The sequence below is a fragment of the Rana temporaria genome, chromosome 7 (assembly GCF_905171775.1).
Source record: "Rana temporaria chromosome 7, aRanTem1.1, whole genome shotgun sequence".
NCBI lineage: Eukaryota > Metazoa > Chordata > Amphibia > Anura > Ranidae > Rana > Rana temporaria.
In genome coordinates, this window is record NC_053495.1 from 16,861,718 (window position 1) to 16,877,997 (window position 16,280).

Consider the following 16,280-nt stretch of genomic DNA (forward strand, 5'->3'; position numbering starts at 1 on the left):
CCGATAAGTATTCTTCTACATATTTTTGGTAAAAAAAAATCGCAATAAGCGTTTATCGGTTGGTTTGCGCAAAATTTATAGCGTTTACAAAATAGGGGATAGTTTTATTGCATTTTTAGAAAAACATTTTTTTACTACTAATGGCGGCGATAAGCGGTTTTTTTTCGTGACTGCGACATTATGACGGACACTTCGGACAATTTTGACACATTTTTGGGACCATTGTCATTTTCACAGCAAAAAATGCTGTTAAATTGCATTGTTTATTGTGAAAATGACAGTTGTAGTTTGGAAGTTAACCACAGGGGGCGCTGAAGGAGTTATGTTTCACCTAGTGTGTGTTTACAACTGTAGGGGGGGGTGTGGCTGTAGGACTGACGTCATCGATTGTGTCTCCCTATAAAAGGGATCACTCGATCGATGACGGAGCCACAGTGAAAAACGGGGAACCCGGGGCGGCTAGAAATGAATAGCCGCCCCCTCATCCCGGATCGCTCCCAGACGATTTCCGACCGCCGCATGTACCGGGGGGGAGGGGTCCCGATCGGACCCCCGACCCACGTCTAGGCAGGGACATACGGGTACGCCCATCTGCCTGTACGTGCCATTCTGTGGATGTATATGTACATGCGGCGGTCGTTAAGTGGTTAAAGAGGTTGTAAAGGTACAATTTTTTCCCCTAAATTGCTTCCTTTACTTTAGTGCAGCCCTCCTTCACTTAAAGTGATATGGATGTCACCGACGCAAAGAAATTATATTTTAAATATGTAAGTGATCTGCTGCAATACTGTGTGAACCTCCAGCATGAGGTTAAAAATGTGTTTAGAAAAAAATGTTACTGCGCTGATCCAAAGATTTTTTAAAAGTGCAATTTCAAGTGCTATTAAGCCATGTGCTAAATTGGTGCACAAACAACTATAAATGACGTGCTATATCTAGTAAAAAAGGCCACACAATTGTTTATTTTCTGATATCCACTGGGTATATCCTCCTTCTCCCTCTTGCAAGATTTCCTTAGTGCCTCATGGTGTAGTACGTAAAAATAATTACACACAGCTCTCCCCGTTCTTCAGCTCCGGGGACCGATCACGGGACTCCAGCGGCGATTGGGTCCGCGAGTCCCGCGGCCGCGGAGCTTCGGACAGGGTCGCGTGCACGCGCTCGCGACCCCAGGGCTGGGCTTAAAGAGCCACGTACATGTACGTGGATGTGCCCAGCCGTGCCATTCTGCTGGCGTATATCAGCGTGAATGGGTCCTTAAGTGGTTAAAATACACCTATGATAAAAATTATAGACTCTTCATTTATTTGTAAGTGGTCAAACGTACAAAATCTACCGTGGATCAAGTGTGTGTGTATATGTATATATATATATATATATATATATATATATATATATATATATATATATATATATATATATATAAATGTATTATATTTATATATATATATAAATGTATTATACACGCATACACTGTGTCCAATACAGTGCTTTGTTACAGTGTACAAGAAAAAACTGCCTGTGTAATTTCATAATAGTATTTTACAAAGTCCTATGATTACTCATTATATATAATTATGTATATTTTTCTGTTATTTGACACAGAACTGAGGCTCTGGTTGGTCACGCATGCACTTTAACCGAAACAAAAGAGATACGATATAAAGAAAAAAAATCGTTTGCCACTTTTGCTTCAATTATATACTACTTACTTGCTGTTTCCCAATCACATTTATTGATTATTTGCTAGCCAGCTGCGTTCAAAGTAACCATAAATACAGCCATCAAATACCATCGTAAAGATAGTAAATAGAGATAAATTGCCTTTTTATAAATAGTCTGCTGTCCGTCTGAAAAAAAAAAACACCCATAAACTTATTTTGCTTGCTCCTCTTGTGTCTGTTAAGCAGAACCAAAGTCCGCAGCACTTACCTCTGCTTCAGCGCTCCGATGCGCGGGAGGTCCCTCATCGGTGCCTGCATCTTCTTCATCCCCGGCTTCTTTCTGGTGCTGGTCTTTAGTCATCTGGATTGGTTGGTTGGTTGGAAGGATGTCACTCCCACGCAAGAGCAGGAGTGCAGTCATCATGGTACATTGCGTTGGGCATTGCGCTGAAATGTAAGCTGAGCTGCACATGAGAAGCTCAGTGTACATTCTACAGTAGATGGTGAGCATTCAGGATTATTTTATTGCAGTAGAGACCAGGGATGGACTGGCCATTGGGACCACAGGGAGTTTCCCGGTGGGCCGATGGCTCAGTGGGCCGGCTTCAGTGACAGCGGACTGCTGCCCCCCTCCATTCCTCTGTCTCTCCCTCCCCGCAGCGCTCACCTGGGGGTAACAAAGAAGCAGGGGGGATGACAGAAGAGCATGGGGGGAGGGGACAGACAGCTGACTCAACAGCTATGTCCTGGGAGTTTTTCACTTCTGCCTAATCTTGTACCATAAGGGGGGCACCGAACTGATTTGGGTGAAATAATGTCTAGCTTCCCCACTGGTACTGCCTATAAGAGTACCAGTACCAGCCGCTCTACTCTAATAAAGTAGAACGGCTAGTGGCTAGTGAAGGGGGAGAGGGGGTTTGGGTGGCCGGGGGGGAGGGGGGAGTTGTCCGGCCGCCATGGAAGAGACCTGTCAAAGTGGGCCAGTCTGGATGAAGTCCAGGGCCAAATTTCTGTCCCAGTCCATCCCTGGTAGAGACACCACATGCAATAAATTTCCTGTCTGCATTCAATAGAGATTCTGGCCCAGATTCTCAAAGGAGCTACGACGGCGTATCTCCAGATACGTCGTCGTATCTCTGAGTCTGAGCGGTCGTATCTATGCGCCTGATTCTTAGAATCAGTTACGCATAGATTTGTATTAGATCCGACCGGCGTAAGTCTCTTACGCCGTCGGATCTTAACTGCATATTTACGCTGGCCGCTAGGGGCGTGTACGCTGATTTACGCCTAGAAATATGTAAATCGGCTAGATATGCAAATTCACGAACGTACGCCCGGCCGACGCAGTACAGATACGCCGTTTACGTTAGGCTTTTCCTGGCGTAAAGTTACCCCTGCTATATGAGGCGTACATGCGGCGTACCAATGTTAAGTATGGACGTCGTTCCCGCGTCGAATTTTGAAAATTTTACGTCGTTTGCGTAAGTCGTCCGTGAATGGGGCTGGACGTCATTTACGTTCACGTCGAAACCAATACGTCCTTGCGGCGTACTTTGGAGCAATGCACACTGGGATATGTCCACGGACGGCGCATGCGCCGTTTGTGAAATACATCAATCACGTCGGGTTATTTTCATAAAACACGCCCCCCTGTTCCACATTTCAATTAGGCGGGCTTACGCCGGCCTATTTACGCTACGCCGCCGCAACTTACGGAGCAAGTGCTTTAAGAATACTGCACTTGCCCGTCTAAGTTGCGGAGGCGTAGCGTAAATAGGATACGTTACGCCCGCTCAAAGATACGCCGATGTACGTGAATCCGGGCCTCTGTCTGCATGCTCACAATTACTTTTCATTTTGGATATCAGTTCTGCTTTAGAGTAGAATTCCTGCCTAACCGTAACTAGCCCTAAAAATGCTTCCTTCCCCCTCCTGCTTCCTGTGCTGATGAATAAAAAAATATGTATACTTACCTATTTTGAGGCCGCTTTTGTCCAGTTACGTGATTTCCTGTGTCTCAACGTGATCCAGCTTTCCAATGTCAGTCAGTGGCAGCTGCAGGGGAGAGAAGAAAATGCTTGATAACATTTTGAAAATATGGGAGTAGTGATGTCATCCATAGGTTCTCATGTCCCAGTGATTGTTGGCACTCCCTTCTTTCCCCTGCAGCGGCTGCTGAGAGCAGGCTGAAAATAGTTAAGTATTAAGGTTGCGCCGATACCGAGCATTTGCACAAGTCCCATCTGTGTCCTCCTCTGTTCCCCATCCGTGTCCTCCTCTGTTCCCCGTCCGTGTCCTCCTCTGTTCCCCGTCCGTGTCCTCCTCTGTTCCCCGTCCGTGTCCTCCTCTGTTCCCCGTCCGTGTCCTCCTCTGTTCCCCGTCCGTGTCCTCCTCTGTTCCCCGTCCGTGTCCTCCTCTGTTCCCCGTCCGTGTCCTCCTCTGTTCCCCGTCCGTGTCCTCCTCTGTTCCCCGTCCGTGTCCTCCTCTGTTCCCCGTCCGTGTCCTCCTCTGTTCCCCGTCCGTGTCCTCCTCTGTTCCCCGTCCGTGTCCTCCTCTGTTCCCCGTCCGTGTCTTCCTCTGTTCCCCGTCCGTGTCCTCCTCTGTTCCCCGCCCGTGTCTTCCTCTGTTCCCCGCCCGTGTCTTCCTCTGTTCCCCGTCCGTGTCTTCCTCTGTTCCCCGCCCGTGTCTTCCTCTGTTCCCCGCCCGTGTCTTCCTCTGTTCCCCGCCCGTGTCTTCCTCTGTTCCCCGCCCGTGTCTTCCTCTGTTCCCCGCCCGTGTCTTCCTCTGTTCCCCGTCCGTGTCTTCCTCTGTTCCCCGTCCGTGTCTTCCTCTGTTCCCCGTCCGTGTCTTCCTCTGTTCCCCGCCCGTGTCCTCCTCTGTTCCCCATACGTCCCTGGACGTAACTCAGTGCGCATGCTCCAACTTACGCCAGCCCCATTCGCGGACGACTTGCGCAAACGACGTAAAAATTTTAAAATTCGGCGCGGTTCCGACGTCCATACGTAACATTGGCTGCACCATCTTTTTGGTGGAATATCTTTAGGCCTGAAAATGCCTTACGTAAACGGCGTATCTTTACTGCGACGGGCAAGCGTACGTTCATGAATAGGCGTATCTCGCTGATTTACGCATTCTAGGCGTAAATCAGCAGACACGCCCCTAGCGGCCAGCGTAAATAGACAGCTAAGATACGACGGCGCAGGCGGTCGTTTCTTAGCTAGATTTAAGTGTATCTCAATTTGAGAATACACTTAAATATGCGACGGCGCAGATTCAGAGTTACGACGGCGTATATCTACTGATACGCCGGCGTAACTCTACCTGAATCTGGCTAACAGTAATCACACCTCCTTGATTAGTGACCACAGGGAGAAAGCTCCCAGCACTGTGGTTATTAGGAAACAGACAACCAGGAAGTGTGGAGATCAGAGAAGAATTACAGCAACTTGAGAGCAAAAACGAACAATGAGGACATGAAAACAGCACTGCATTAAGGTAAAGGAAGCTATTAAGAAAAAATATATATTTCCTTTACAAACTCTTTAATGGGGTAATTAAGGAAATTTCTTTCCTGCAACCTGTGCTATCAAGCATTTATCTACACAAGGCTAAATAATGGGAGTTGGTATCTTCCTCATCTGTTGACAAGTTTTAAAAAATGCTGTTTGATGAGGCTTCAGTCACTGTTCCCATATGAAGAGCTGCACAGGTTTGGCGCGCGGCTCCTCTGACAGAGAGGTCAATCTGACCTGTTCCGGTCTACTGGCGCGTTTCATGAACTGTCCCTCTAGGCCTCTCATGTGGTTTGTATGTGATACACACACAGATCAATTCAGTGTGTCTCCGTCGGAGTAGTCACTTTATCTGTTGGTGTCCTTTTTTTTTTTTTTTCATGTGAAATTGACTGAATGTAATAGCATTTTCTTTCAGTGACCTTTCTGAAGCATGCCGGAGTAGACCAAAAACTGCGTGTTTTTCTTCACTCAAACAGTCCAGTAACAAAGAAGAGGGGGGGGGGGATCAGTAAGAGATAAAAAAGTAGGTTTATAAATTATAAGTGAACCATACAGGAATAATCTTTTCTCGGCCTTTGCTTGTTAGTAATTCCCGTTCTAGCAATTACTGTAGGACTAGGCTGTTTTCGAGCAGAACAAAAGATAAAAGATTGCTTAGTTATAAAAAATACAATCCAGGGGGTTATCTATTTGCTATTAGGGGGTAGGAAGATTTTTTTCTTTTTTTTGGTTGTTGTTGCCTGTTAGCTGCAGTTTTAACTGTAATTGCAGCTCTGAAATAGTTCAGTTGTTCATTGAAAATCAGCAAACGTAATTCTGTGCTTTGTGTACAGGCGCAGCTTAAATCTGCCCGGCTTGTATGGCGGAGGCGCGGTATTGACATCTTGAGATGCTGTATGCACTGCAATTAGAGGCAGGTGCCAACTGGGAGATGAATGAAAGCCATTACAAAAAGGCTGACATTGTTGACCTCCTTTTCCAAAATGTTAGTTGCTTGGCTGCCTCTGGACCTAACGCCTTTGGGTTAAGGAAGTAAAGGCAGTTTCTCTGAAAACTGGCAGTCTCCGCCATATCTCAATAATATGAGAGTGCCCTTATGATTTATATTAGGGGTCTCCAAACTGCGGCCCAAGGGCCGGATGTGGCCCTTTGCTAGCCTTCATCCGGCCCTTGGGGCAGTATTGCTCCCAATGACATGAGGCACTATTCCTCCCAATGGCACCAACAATGGGGCACAATTTCTTAGACTAATAACAATGATGGAGCACTATTCCTCCTCCTACTGCCCACCAACACTGGGGCCATGTTTATTCTCACTGATGCTCGGCCCTGGGGCATTTTCTACCCCAACTGGTCAGAATCCGGCCCCCCTGAAGTCGGAAAGACCGTAAACTGGCCCTTTGCTTTAAAAGTATGGAGACCCCTGATTTATATGGTAGTGGTGAAGCTGGTAGATGAACCCAACCTCTTTCACCACTCACAGGCCAGTTTGTATCCTCCTCGGTTTCTTGCATTCAGTTGGGTGCCAAGGGCCTGGAGTCTGCTCTTGTTCCACTATAATCCTCCCAAATAACGGCCGCACACCGAAAATGTTCAACACCACCCAAGGTTTATTGCAATGACAGCACACTGCTTACTCAGCCATATGCTCAACATGCTTCTGCCACAGCAGGGCCTAATCGTGGGGAAGCCTTGCTGCTGGTGAATCACGTTGGGGGCATCATGTCAGTGAGCTGTCATTGCCAGGGCCACTGATAAGGCAGTAGAGCCAGCTCTCCTGTGCTTGGCCAGGACCCCATCAGTTTTGTGACTGCGACATGGCGGATACATCGGACACTTTTGACACATTTTTGGGACCATTGTCATTTTCACAGCGAAAAGTGCTATAAAAATGCACTGATTACTGTGAAAATGACAATGGCAGTGAAGGGGTTAACACCACTAGGGGGCGCTAAAGGGGTTAAGTGTGTCCTATTGTGTGTTTCTTACTGTAGGGGGATGTGGCTGGACGTGTGACGTCACTGATCGTCGTTCCCTATGACAGGGAACAGAAGATCAGTGACAAGCCACAGAGAAGAACGGGGAAGGTTTGTTTACACTCACCTCTCCCCGTTCTTCAGCTCCTGTGACCCGATCGCAGGACACCGGCGGCAATCAGTTACGCGGGTCCCGCGGTCACGGAGCTTGGGACCGGGTCGCGATCGAGTTCTTAATAGGGACATACACTTACGCCCTTGTGCCCAGCCGTGCCATTTTGTCGACGTATATCGTCGTGCGGCGGTCTTTAAGTGGTTAAATAGACGTGAACAAAAAAAACAGGAAAATAATATTTAAATGGAGGAGAGTAAATTAAGGTTTAATAAGAGGTTTAACAGAGGAGCATATGTTCATCCCTTTGATCTGCAGATGGAGAAACAGAAAGATACAAAAAGGAACAATGTTTCTTTTTATTTTAGTGTTTCAGCGCTGAAAATGTTTGTTAATAAACATTGCAGGCGGCTTCTTTTCTTTTTTTTCTTTTTTTTTTTTTTAGCTCCAATTACCGGACTTCTTTACTACCAACAGAGGAGACTCTCTGACAGCTCAAAGAACCGAGTCTGAAAGTATCGGTGCATTTACTTAAGTACCGATACTTGTGCAAGTACTCTGTATCGGCACCAAAACTGATACTAGTATCGGCGCAACCCTAGTTACAAGCATGTCTCCCACAGGCAGAGGCATGATGGGACTTTTAGTTTTGCAACAGCTGGAGGGCCACCACTTTGAGTCCTCTGGTATAGATGTTTGTTTTTTTTAGAATTTCACACTTCTCCTTTTAACGGATGAATTATGTGTAACAGAGATGCCGGGGGTGCCAAATTTCACAAAACCCACCAGACTTGCCTGCTTTTTGTTTCCCCCTGAGGGACGCTGTCAGTTATGGTAACACATGTACTGAGGGGGCATAGACACAAGTTTGTCAGGAAACCGGAAAGAATTGGTACACAATTATATTCAGAAGTTTTGACAGCTCCTTTATCGCGGGCTGTATGTAGGTTATGATTTAGACCGGTGTTTGTCTTTAAGTCGTCTGTAGTTATGTTCAGTCGCCGTCGTTGGTGAAGTGGGTTTTGCGTTCCCCAGAGGGCTCCTGCCAGCGCAAGGTAAAAGTCATCCGGTTTTATTGAGGCTGATGTGCGCGGCACAGAATCTCTCGTCTCCATTAGCATGTCCACAGAAGCCGTATTCCTGATTAAAGTCTTGCAGGAGACCAGCTGCCAGCATCGCTCCCTATAGAAGGCCGGGGCTGGATGAGATGAGAAAATTGTCAGCTTCTGTTAGAATCGGAGCAGCTCGCAAAGCCCCTCGCGGGAATTCACTCTCTCTCTATCTTCCCCCTCTTCTAGTTGTTTACTGGGAAGGTCACGGCGCGTCTTTTAATCATGACGACTGCAACATCCATTTACAAAGTACATCTCTGCTCCTCTTTCAGAAAATTCCTGTCTTTTCTACTGCGTCCGGGATATGAGCGATTGGGTTTCGGATACAACGTTGTCAGGGCAATCTGGGCAGCATGTGGGACTTGGCGGGACTGGTGTGCACTCAGGAGGGTTACAGGGTGATGCTACATCATCAATCTTGTGAACAGACACCCCGAACGCGGTCTGTACGACATCGAAAATTGGCTTTGACTGCCTGTTCAGCCCACTTTCCCTATCTATATATCTGATGTGATTGGGTATGGCGCAAATGGGACAGTAAAAGCTAATTTATTAAACTGGGGTGAGAACAATGGCTTTGTTCAGAGCGGCCAATGAGATTCCATTTTCCTTTTTTTTCCACAAGGAAAGTTGACTTGGTCTTTCAGTCATGTTGGCACTTTAGCAAAACATATTGTATTCTGACAGCTGTGTGGGGTTAATACCTATAATAATAGTGCAGCTAAACTGTTAATGAACCCACAACAGTAATATCAGTCTGTATATACAATAAAGCATGCTTGTTATACTCACTGTGGAACCTAAGGGGTTAATCCTCTGCATTGTCTAAAAAAGCTTTTTGATTCTGTCTTCTCAGATCCTCCCCTTCTTTCACTGTCCGAAATCTATCTCCTGACAGTACAGAGCCTTGGGCACACTTTGCACATGCTCAGTTTGGTGTGTATTGCTAGAAAGTGTTTTTTCTTTTTTTTTTTTTCTTGGGAGGGTCCATGTGATCAGCACAGGGCCAATCCGATGTCCAGGCAGAGGGTCGGGGGCCCTGCACCCTCATAGAGACAGTCAGATTAGGATGAAAACTCCTCCTACAAGCTTTAATCAGACACTGACAGAAGTCATAACACTGCTTTGTACTGTTCTGCTGATGAGAAAAGGTATTTAGCAGTTTATAATTACTAAAATAATTTCGTTTCCATGTTCTGTGTACTGTGGGAGACCAGATATAGTGACTGCTGGGTCCTGGGTTTAGTAAACCATTAATGTTAACTATACTGAACTCCAGCTATCCCCATTTACAACAGTCTGAAGAGAACAGCACCAGATTGAAGGTGAATATTGCAATGAACATTTTTTTTTTTCTTTTGGGCTTTTTTAGGTTGTCTACTTTTTAAGTTTACTCTAAAACAGGTGTTCTGCTTCAAGGCTAAGCTCTGGGATTAGAGGGGGGGGAAACCTTGCAGTGGTGCCTCCTTCGCACTTTTAGGGTTAAATACTTATTAAAGTGGAACTAAACTCAACATTCAACTGTTTACCAAAACAGTTACAGTCAAGGCATGCTGTGATTGTCGCAGTTGCTTGTGCCTCTTCTCTTCAATGCTCCAGTTTGTGGGCAGGCCCTCGGTATCCTTGCCTACAATGTACTTGATGCAACAGAATGACAGAGCGCCTTGTAGGAGAAGCTTTAGGGGACAGGCAATACAGATGAAGTAAGTATTACCGGGGCTTTTTTTCTTGGAAAATAGGTACAGAAACTCAATCACGACCCCCCCTCACCCCACCCCCGACCCCCTGTCCCTTAAACATACCCTCCAAACCGCATCAAATAATGGGTGTGGTCAAATTTCACTACCAGTGGTAGGGTCTTAACAGGGTCATTAATTACCAGGAGTGCAGAGTTCTGGGAGGGGGTTACAAACAGACTTTAGAGTTCAGGTTGTGCTGCATACAGAGTGCAGAGTTCAGAGGTGCGCTGCATACAGAGTGCTGAGTTCAGAGGTGCGCTGCATACAGAGTGCTGAGTTCAGAGGTGCGCTGCATACAGAGTGCAGAGTTCAGAGGTGCGCTGCATACAGAGTGCAGAGTTCAGAGGTGTGCTGCATACAGAGTGCAGAGTTTAGCAATGCGTTACAAACAGATTGCAGAATTCAGCCTTTTTCCACAGCTGCTTACCTCTGCATCCCCCATCCGCATCTCACAAGTACCCCTCTTAAGATCTGACCTCTGCATACAACCTCCCCTCTACTGCCCCCATCTTCTGCCTATCTCCTTAAAAGCTCCACCATCTTCCACATGTCTTATTTTTGTTGCTGTATTGAGCCCCCGTGTACCTCCATGTCCCCATCCTTCACTCAGTGGGAGCCACTCAGGGGATCTGATCTGTGGGAGCTGTTAGGGAACAAGCTGTTCCTTGTAAGCATAGAAGCTTTTGTGTTTTATTTAGTTATAGTGGTCAGCAGGGTGCAGAGGGCCTGAGCCAGAGGTGGTGGAACTAAGTTCCAGCTGAAAAAAAAGCCCTGAGTATTATGCCGCGTACACACGATAATTTTTCGGCATGAAGAAAACGTTGTTTTTCAAAAACGTCATTTAAAATGATCGTTTGTGGGCTTCACATCATTTTTCAGGTTATGAAAAACGACAAAAAAAATATTCGAACATGTTGCACTTTTAAACGTTGTTTTAAACAATGTCGTTTTTCGGGTTGTAAAAAATGATCGTGTGTGGCCTAAAACGACTTAAAATACCAGCGCATGCTCAGAAGCAAGTTATGAGACGGGAGCGCTCGTTCTGGTAAAACTTCCGTTCATAATGGAGTAAGCACATTCATCACGCTGTAACAGACAGAAATCGAATCGTCTTTTACTAACACGGAATCGGCTAAAGCAGCCCAAATGCGAATGTAACTTCCCCTTTAGAGTGCCGTCGTACGTGTTGTACGTCACCGCGCTTTGCTAGATTATTTTTTTAAAACGATGGTGTGTAGGCAATGTCGTTTTAATGATGAAGTTGGGAAAACGTCGTTTTTTGGACATGCTGAAAAATGATCGTGTGTACGCGGCATTTCACCTGTTTACTCGACCCTAGACTTAAAATGTAAATAAACCCACCTATCTTTTTCAGCCAAGGAAGCTGCCATCTTTGCCTCTGTTTAATCTACAACTGCCATGATGCTGCACATGTGATCAGTTATGGCACCAGCCATTGGATGGTTAGACAGTTGATACGAGCCGGAAATTAAACTGTTTAATGGATGGGTTTACTTCCGCTTTAACAAGGATTTAAAGTATGTTTTTTCTTTTCTTTTTTCTAGCTGCACCTAGAATGTTTTGTACCTTAATGGAAAATTCTTATTACCTTGCATTAAGGTAAAAAAAACACCTTTACCCTTTACATCCACTTGAGCTCTTGTAGTGTGGAGGGTCCTACTTGAAGGATCATCTTTTCCTGCCTGGATTAGGGCTTTGAAGCATATCTAAACCCTCTTCAGAGAGCTTTCATCTGCATTTTTAACTCCCTGACGAGGTCACTTTAAATGTCTCTATGAAATGCAGTTGATTACCATTTATCCATGATGGAAACGATGAGGGAGATCAGAGGGAACACCAATAGGATATATATATACATAGCATTAGTATGTAGGGGGATCTTCTTATAATGCATGCCATAGACGCAAGTCACGCCAACTGAATCTTGCCATTCTAATGCAACTGAATTATCAGAATGTATAAAAAAAAGTATCGCAAACTTCCCATAGCTAAAGCAAACTCCAAATATGAAAAGTTTGTCTGTTGCGAACAGTGTACTTTCAGCTATTTTCAAACATTTTATACAAACGTATTTTGAAAAGTTCTACAAAGCTATATGCTTGAATCCTTGCAAAAGATGTTGTCATCGTTTGAGGACAAAAGTTTTGTTCATTGTTTAACTGTCAACTTTATTTATGTTACACTTTTTCGGTGTTCTAACACAAATTCTTTCACATAGAAATGTGTTCACTTTCAGCCTTTTGAAGTGTTGATTAACAAAATTAATTTTTTATTGGATATGACACTTTTAAAAATTCATTACTCATATACAATTTAACAGACGAGGTGTGTACAGCAATAGACTTGGTGCTTGCTATGTTACCCCAAATGGCTTTCCGGTAAATTAAAGCTACAAAGAAAGTAAGTCAAACATGACTACTGTTAAATTACAGTATGTTCTTTTGCCGGCTAAAATGTCAAAGTTTTGCCCTGGGTTACTGCACAGATCTGGAAGAAATAGACAAAGCGCACCAAGATTTAAGTAAGCGTACACATGACTCTTGACCTTTGATAATATTTGCTTAATCCAGAGTTTAGTTTTAATGTAGAACCAAGGGGAAACATTTTTTGTGTTTGGATAGAGTAGTGAGGGGGTAAGAACTTCTGTCAGGTTTTTTTGTTACTGCTTGTGCCTCATTAGGAAGATTTACTCTCTCTGTCTGTCCTGATCCTGAAAGTCGTGGTAAATCCAAAATTTTGAGTTGCAATCAGAACAGGAATAGAGGTTAGAATCACTATTACACACCCCTGAAGAACAACTTTCTATTCAATTAGGTCTTGACCCATATCAAATATTTGGGCACTTGCATACCAGCCAACTTCGAAAAAACATTTGCTGGAAACTTTCTCTGTTATCTCAAATTAAAAAAAAGACATCAACAGTTGGTTAAAAGGGGTCTTTACTTGGTTTGGCAACAACATAATTAAAATTAACATACTGTACTTCCTTGCATTCTCTTTTTCAAAAGCCCTACCATTTCATCTTCCTCCTAAATTACTTTCATCTCTCCAAGCTAAACTTTACCTGGTTTGGGGCGGTAAGTAAGCCAGACTCAATAGTTCAGTTCTCAAACTTCCCAAGCACATAGATGGAATTGGCTTCCCAAACCCCCGTTATCTCTCACTAGCATCACACCTGGTATGGGTAATGGACTGATGCAAACATGTCCTCCTGAAACCCTGGATAGATTTGGATCAAGCCTCTACTCCTATACAGCTGTAAATCTCCCGTGGCTACCATCCTTGTATCTTAAACTAAGGTCCTTCCACTCATCAGTTCTTCCTTGAAGGTGACCCAATCCATATTTAAAAACAGGAAACTTTCCTCTGTCCCGTCTCCTCTAACTCCCATCTTGAATTTGCTGACATTTCAGCCAGACCTACAAGACACCCCCTCTTTAAACTTCTCTGAAGTAGAGGCATGTAAAGAAGCTCTCACTGGAATGTTCTTCACCCTCAGAATGTTGCAAGAAAGACTGTCTAGATTTAGATCCACCGTGGATCTCCAAAGTAAGCCACTTTCTGAGTTCTCTTTCCAGACAAGATGCCTACCATCGTCCTCTCACACTGTTTGAAATTGTTTGTGTTGCCTCAGATCCTGTAAAGCCTCGTACACACGATCAGTCCATCCGATGAGAACGGTCTGATGGACCGTTGTCGTCGGTTAACCGATGAAGCTGACTGATGGTCCGTCACGCCTACACACCATCGGTTAAAAAAAAGATTGTGTCAGAACGTGGTGATGTAAAACACAACGACGTGCTGAAAAAAACGAAGTTCAATGCTTCCAAGCATGCGTCGATTTGATTCTGAGCATGCGTGGATTTTTAACCGATGGTTGTGCCTACTAACGATCGTTTTTTCCCCATCGGTTAGGAATCCATCGGTTAAATTTAAAGCAAGTTGGCTTTTTTTTAACCGATGGTTAAATAACCTATGGGGCCCACACACGATCGTTTTTGACCGATGAAAACGGTCCATCAGACCGTTGTCCTCTGTTTAACCTATCGTGTGTACGAGGCCTTAGACACCTCCCTACATTTTCTTCTTTTGGATCTGTCATCGACTCCTGCTTACCTGGAGGAATGAGAAGACAAACCAGATGTATCTTGAGGTTAGCCTACACATCTTCAATCTCAAATTCATACACGGAAACAGGTTTTAAAATATTATCTATATCAGCAATTCTCAACCAGCATTCCTCCATAGGTTGCTAAGGGTTCCTTGAGCTGCAGCTGATTGACTACCCATTTGATGGTGTCTGCATAGTTCCAGAGCCAACAACACTTGGAAAAGCCAACTGCATGACAGCAGTGGTCTTTTGTACAGTGTACCTATTGACCACCAATGTAAGGGACATTATTTCAACTGATCCCCAGTGAATTTGTTTCAGCAGCAGTTTTTCGAGACTTGAAAATTATTTCAAGGCTTCCTCTGAGACGAAAAGTTTGAGAAAGGCAGAGAAGTACACTTTTATTTGTGTCTTTACTTTCTCCTAAACTTAAGAATTTTTGTGAATCCACCAGATCTAGAAGTCTTAAACTCAGACTTTTTTCTTAGAAAATTACTTTTATTGGTCTTGCACATAGAAAAAATACAAAACAAGTTACATCGCAAACATAACAATAAAACAACAGTCACTGGCTCGGCCAGATAGACAAAACCATACAAGAAGTGTGGCTTCTGAAGCGCCCGCAACCCTATTTTAGGATGGGGCGATGCCCACAAAAATGAGCTAACTCTACCCCCTCAGGCTGCATATGCTGAACTTTATCCCCTGTCTAGATAGTGACCCTCATAGAGCCTGTCAGTGACGTGTATCCCTGGGTTCCCCCAAAAAGCAGTATCTAGTGATGTAGACACTCATATAAACTTATCAAATGCTGGTTTTCCCGCAAGACCGCTCAACGGTAGGCGGTCTAACCAGCTGAACTTCAATAAAGTATACCATGCTTTGCCTGTTCCATGTAACTCCTTTCTCTGTGAAATTATAAAAAGAATCATTGCTGATCCATCTAGTCAACATGGCCAGGGCATGCATTCCAGTCCCCTGGAAGCAAATCGCACTTCCACCAATAACCCAGCTGTTATGTACCTGGTTACTAGAGTCTGATGCAGGGTAGCCTCTCTTACGGCTCTGGTTCGCGAGCCATTGAATATGAAACAGCGGACTCGGAGCACAGAGGGGTAGGAGTGCCGGGATGGTGATGAGTAGACGCAGGTGGACGAATACCTCTGATGAGAAGATGCAGGAATGCTGAAGTAGAGGATGGGTCAGCGACCCGCACGGAAGCTGCGACTACAGTGGCACAAGTTGGTAAATAGTTCAGGTATACTGGAACAGCAGAGTCAGACAAGCCGGGTTATAACAGGTAAGCCTGCAGGTAGATGGCTGAAGAGTAGTCGGTTAAACAGGCAGGTGAATCTGGCAACAGAGAGGTCAAGCAGGCGGATGGTCAAACCGAGCAGGGTCAGGATTGGAGAGGTTCGAATGGTCAGACAAGCCGAGTTCAGAGTTCAATCAGGGTTTCAGGTAGATATACAAAGAAAACAGGTCTCAGGTATGGATCCAGTCAGAACTGCAGATCAGGCAGCAATGTGCAACAAACAGCACTGAGTTTTTAAAGGGCTTTTTGGCGCCACAGCTGATTAACCTGCACGCGCGGGCTCCCGTGCACGCGCGTGCACCATTGAAGTGCGTGCACGAGTGCGGGACGCGTGATGGCGCGCAAACTGCCTGGAGAAAGCCTGCATGGAGGAGGACTGCATGGAGGACGTCTGCAGAGATGAAGATGGCAAGGAGGTGAGTCCCTGACACCAGCCTTCACACAAATTAATGATCTAACAAAAAGAACAAGAATAGGCATAGAGGGGAAATCTTTCAAAGGGGAAAGGACAGGAAGTGAAGGGAAATCTCCCTATTAAGACACTGATGGAAAGATAAAGATACACCGGTTTTAACCTTCTCTATCCCAAAAAAAAAAAAAGTTTCAGCTTTAGACACACTTTTAACTCCATTGTTCCAATGCCAGAGCTTCAAAATACATGGCTGAAATGCTGTCAGCAAATAACAGCCTTTGTTGCATGGTTTTACCAGCGAGT

The 16,280-nt window shown here is 44.9% G+C and overlaps 1 protein-coding gene across 2 annotated transcripts in view; it reads left to right on the forward strand.

The window, feature by feature from the left end:
• Positions 1 to 16,280, forward strand: part of CHCHD6 (coiled-coil-helix-coiled-coil-helix domain containing 6) — a 306,107-nt gene that overhangs the window by 217,973 nt on the left and 71,854 nt on the right. The gene's annotated exons all lie outside the window — the stretch shown is intronic.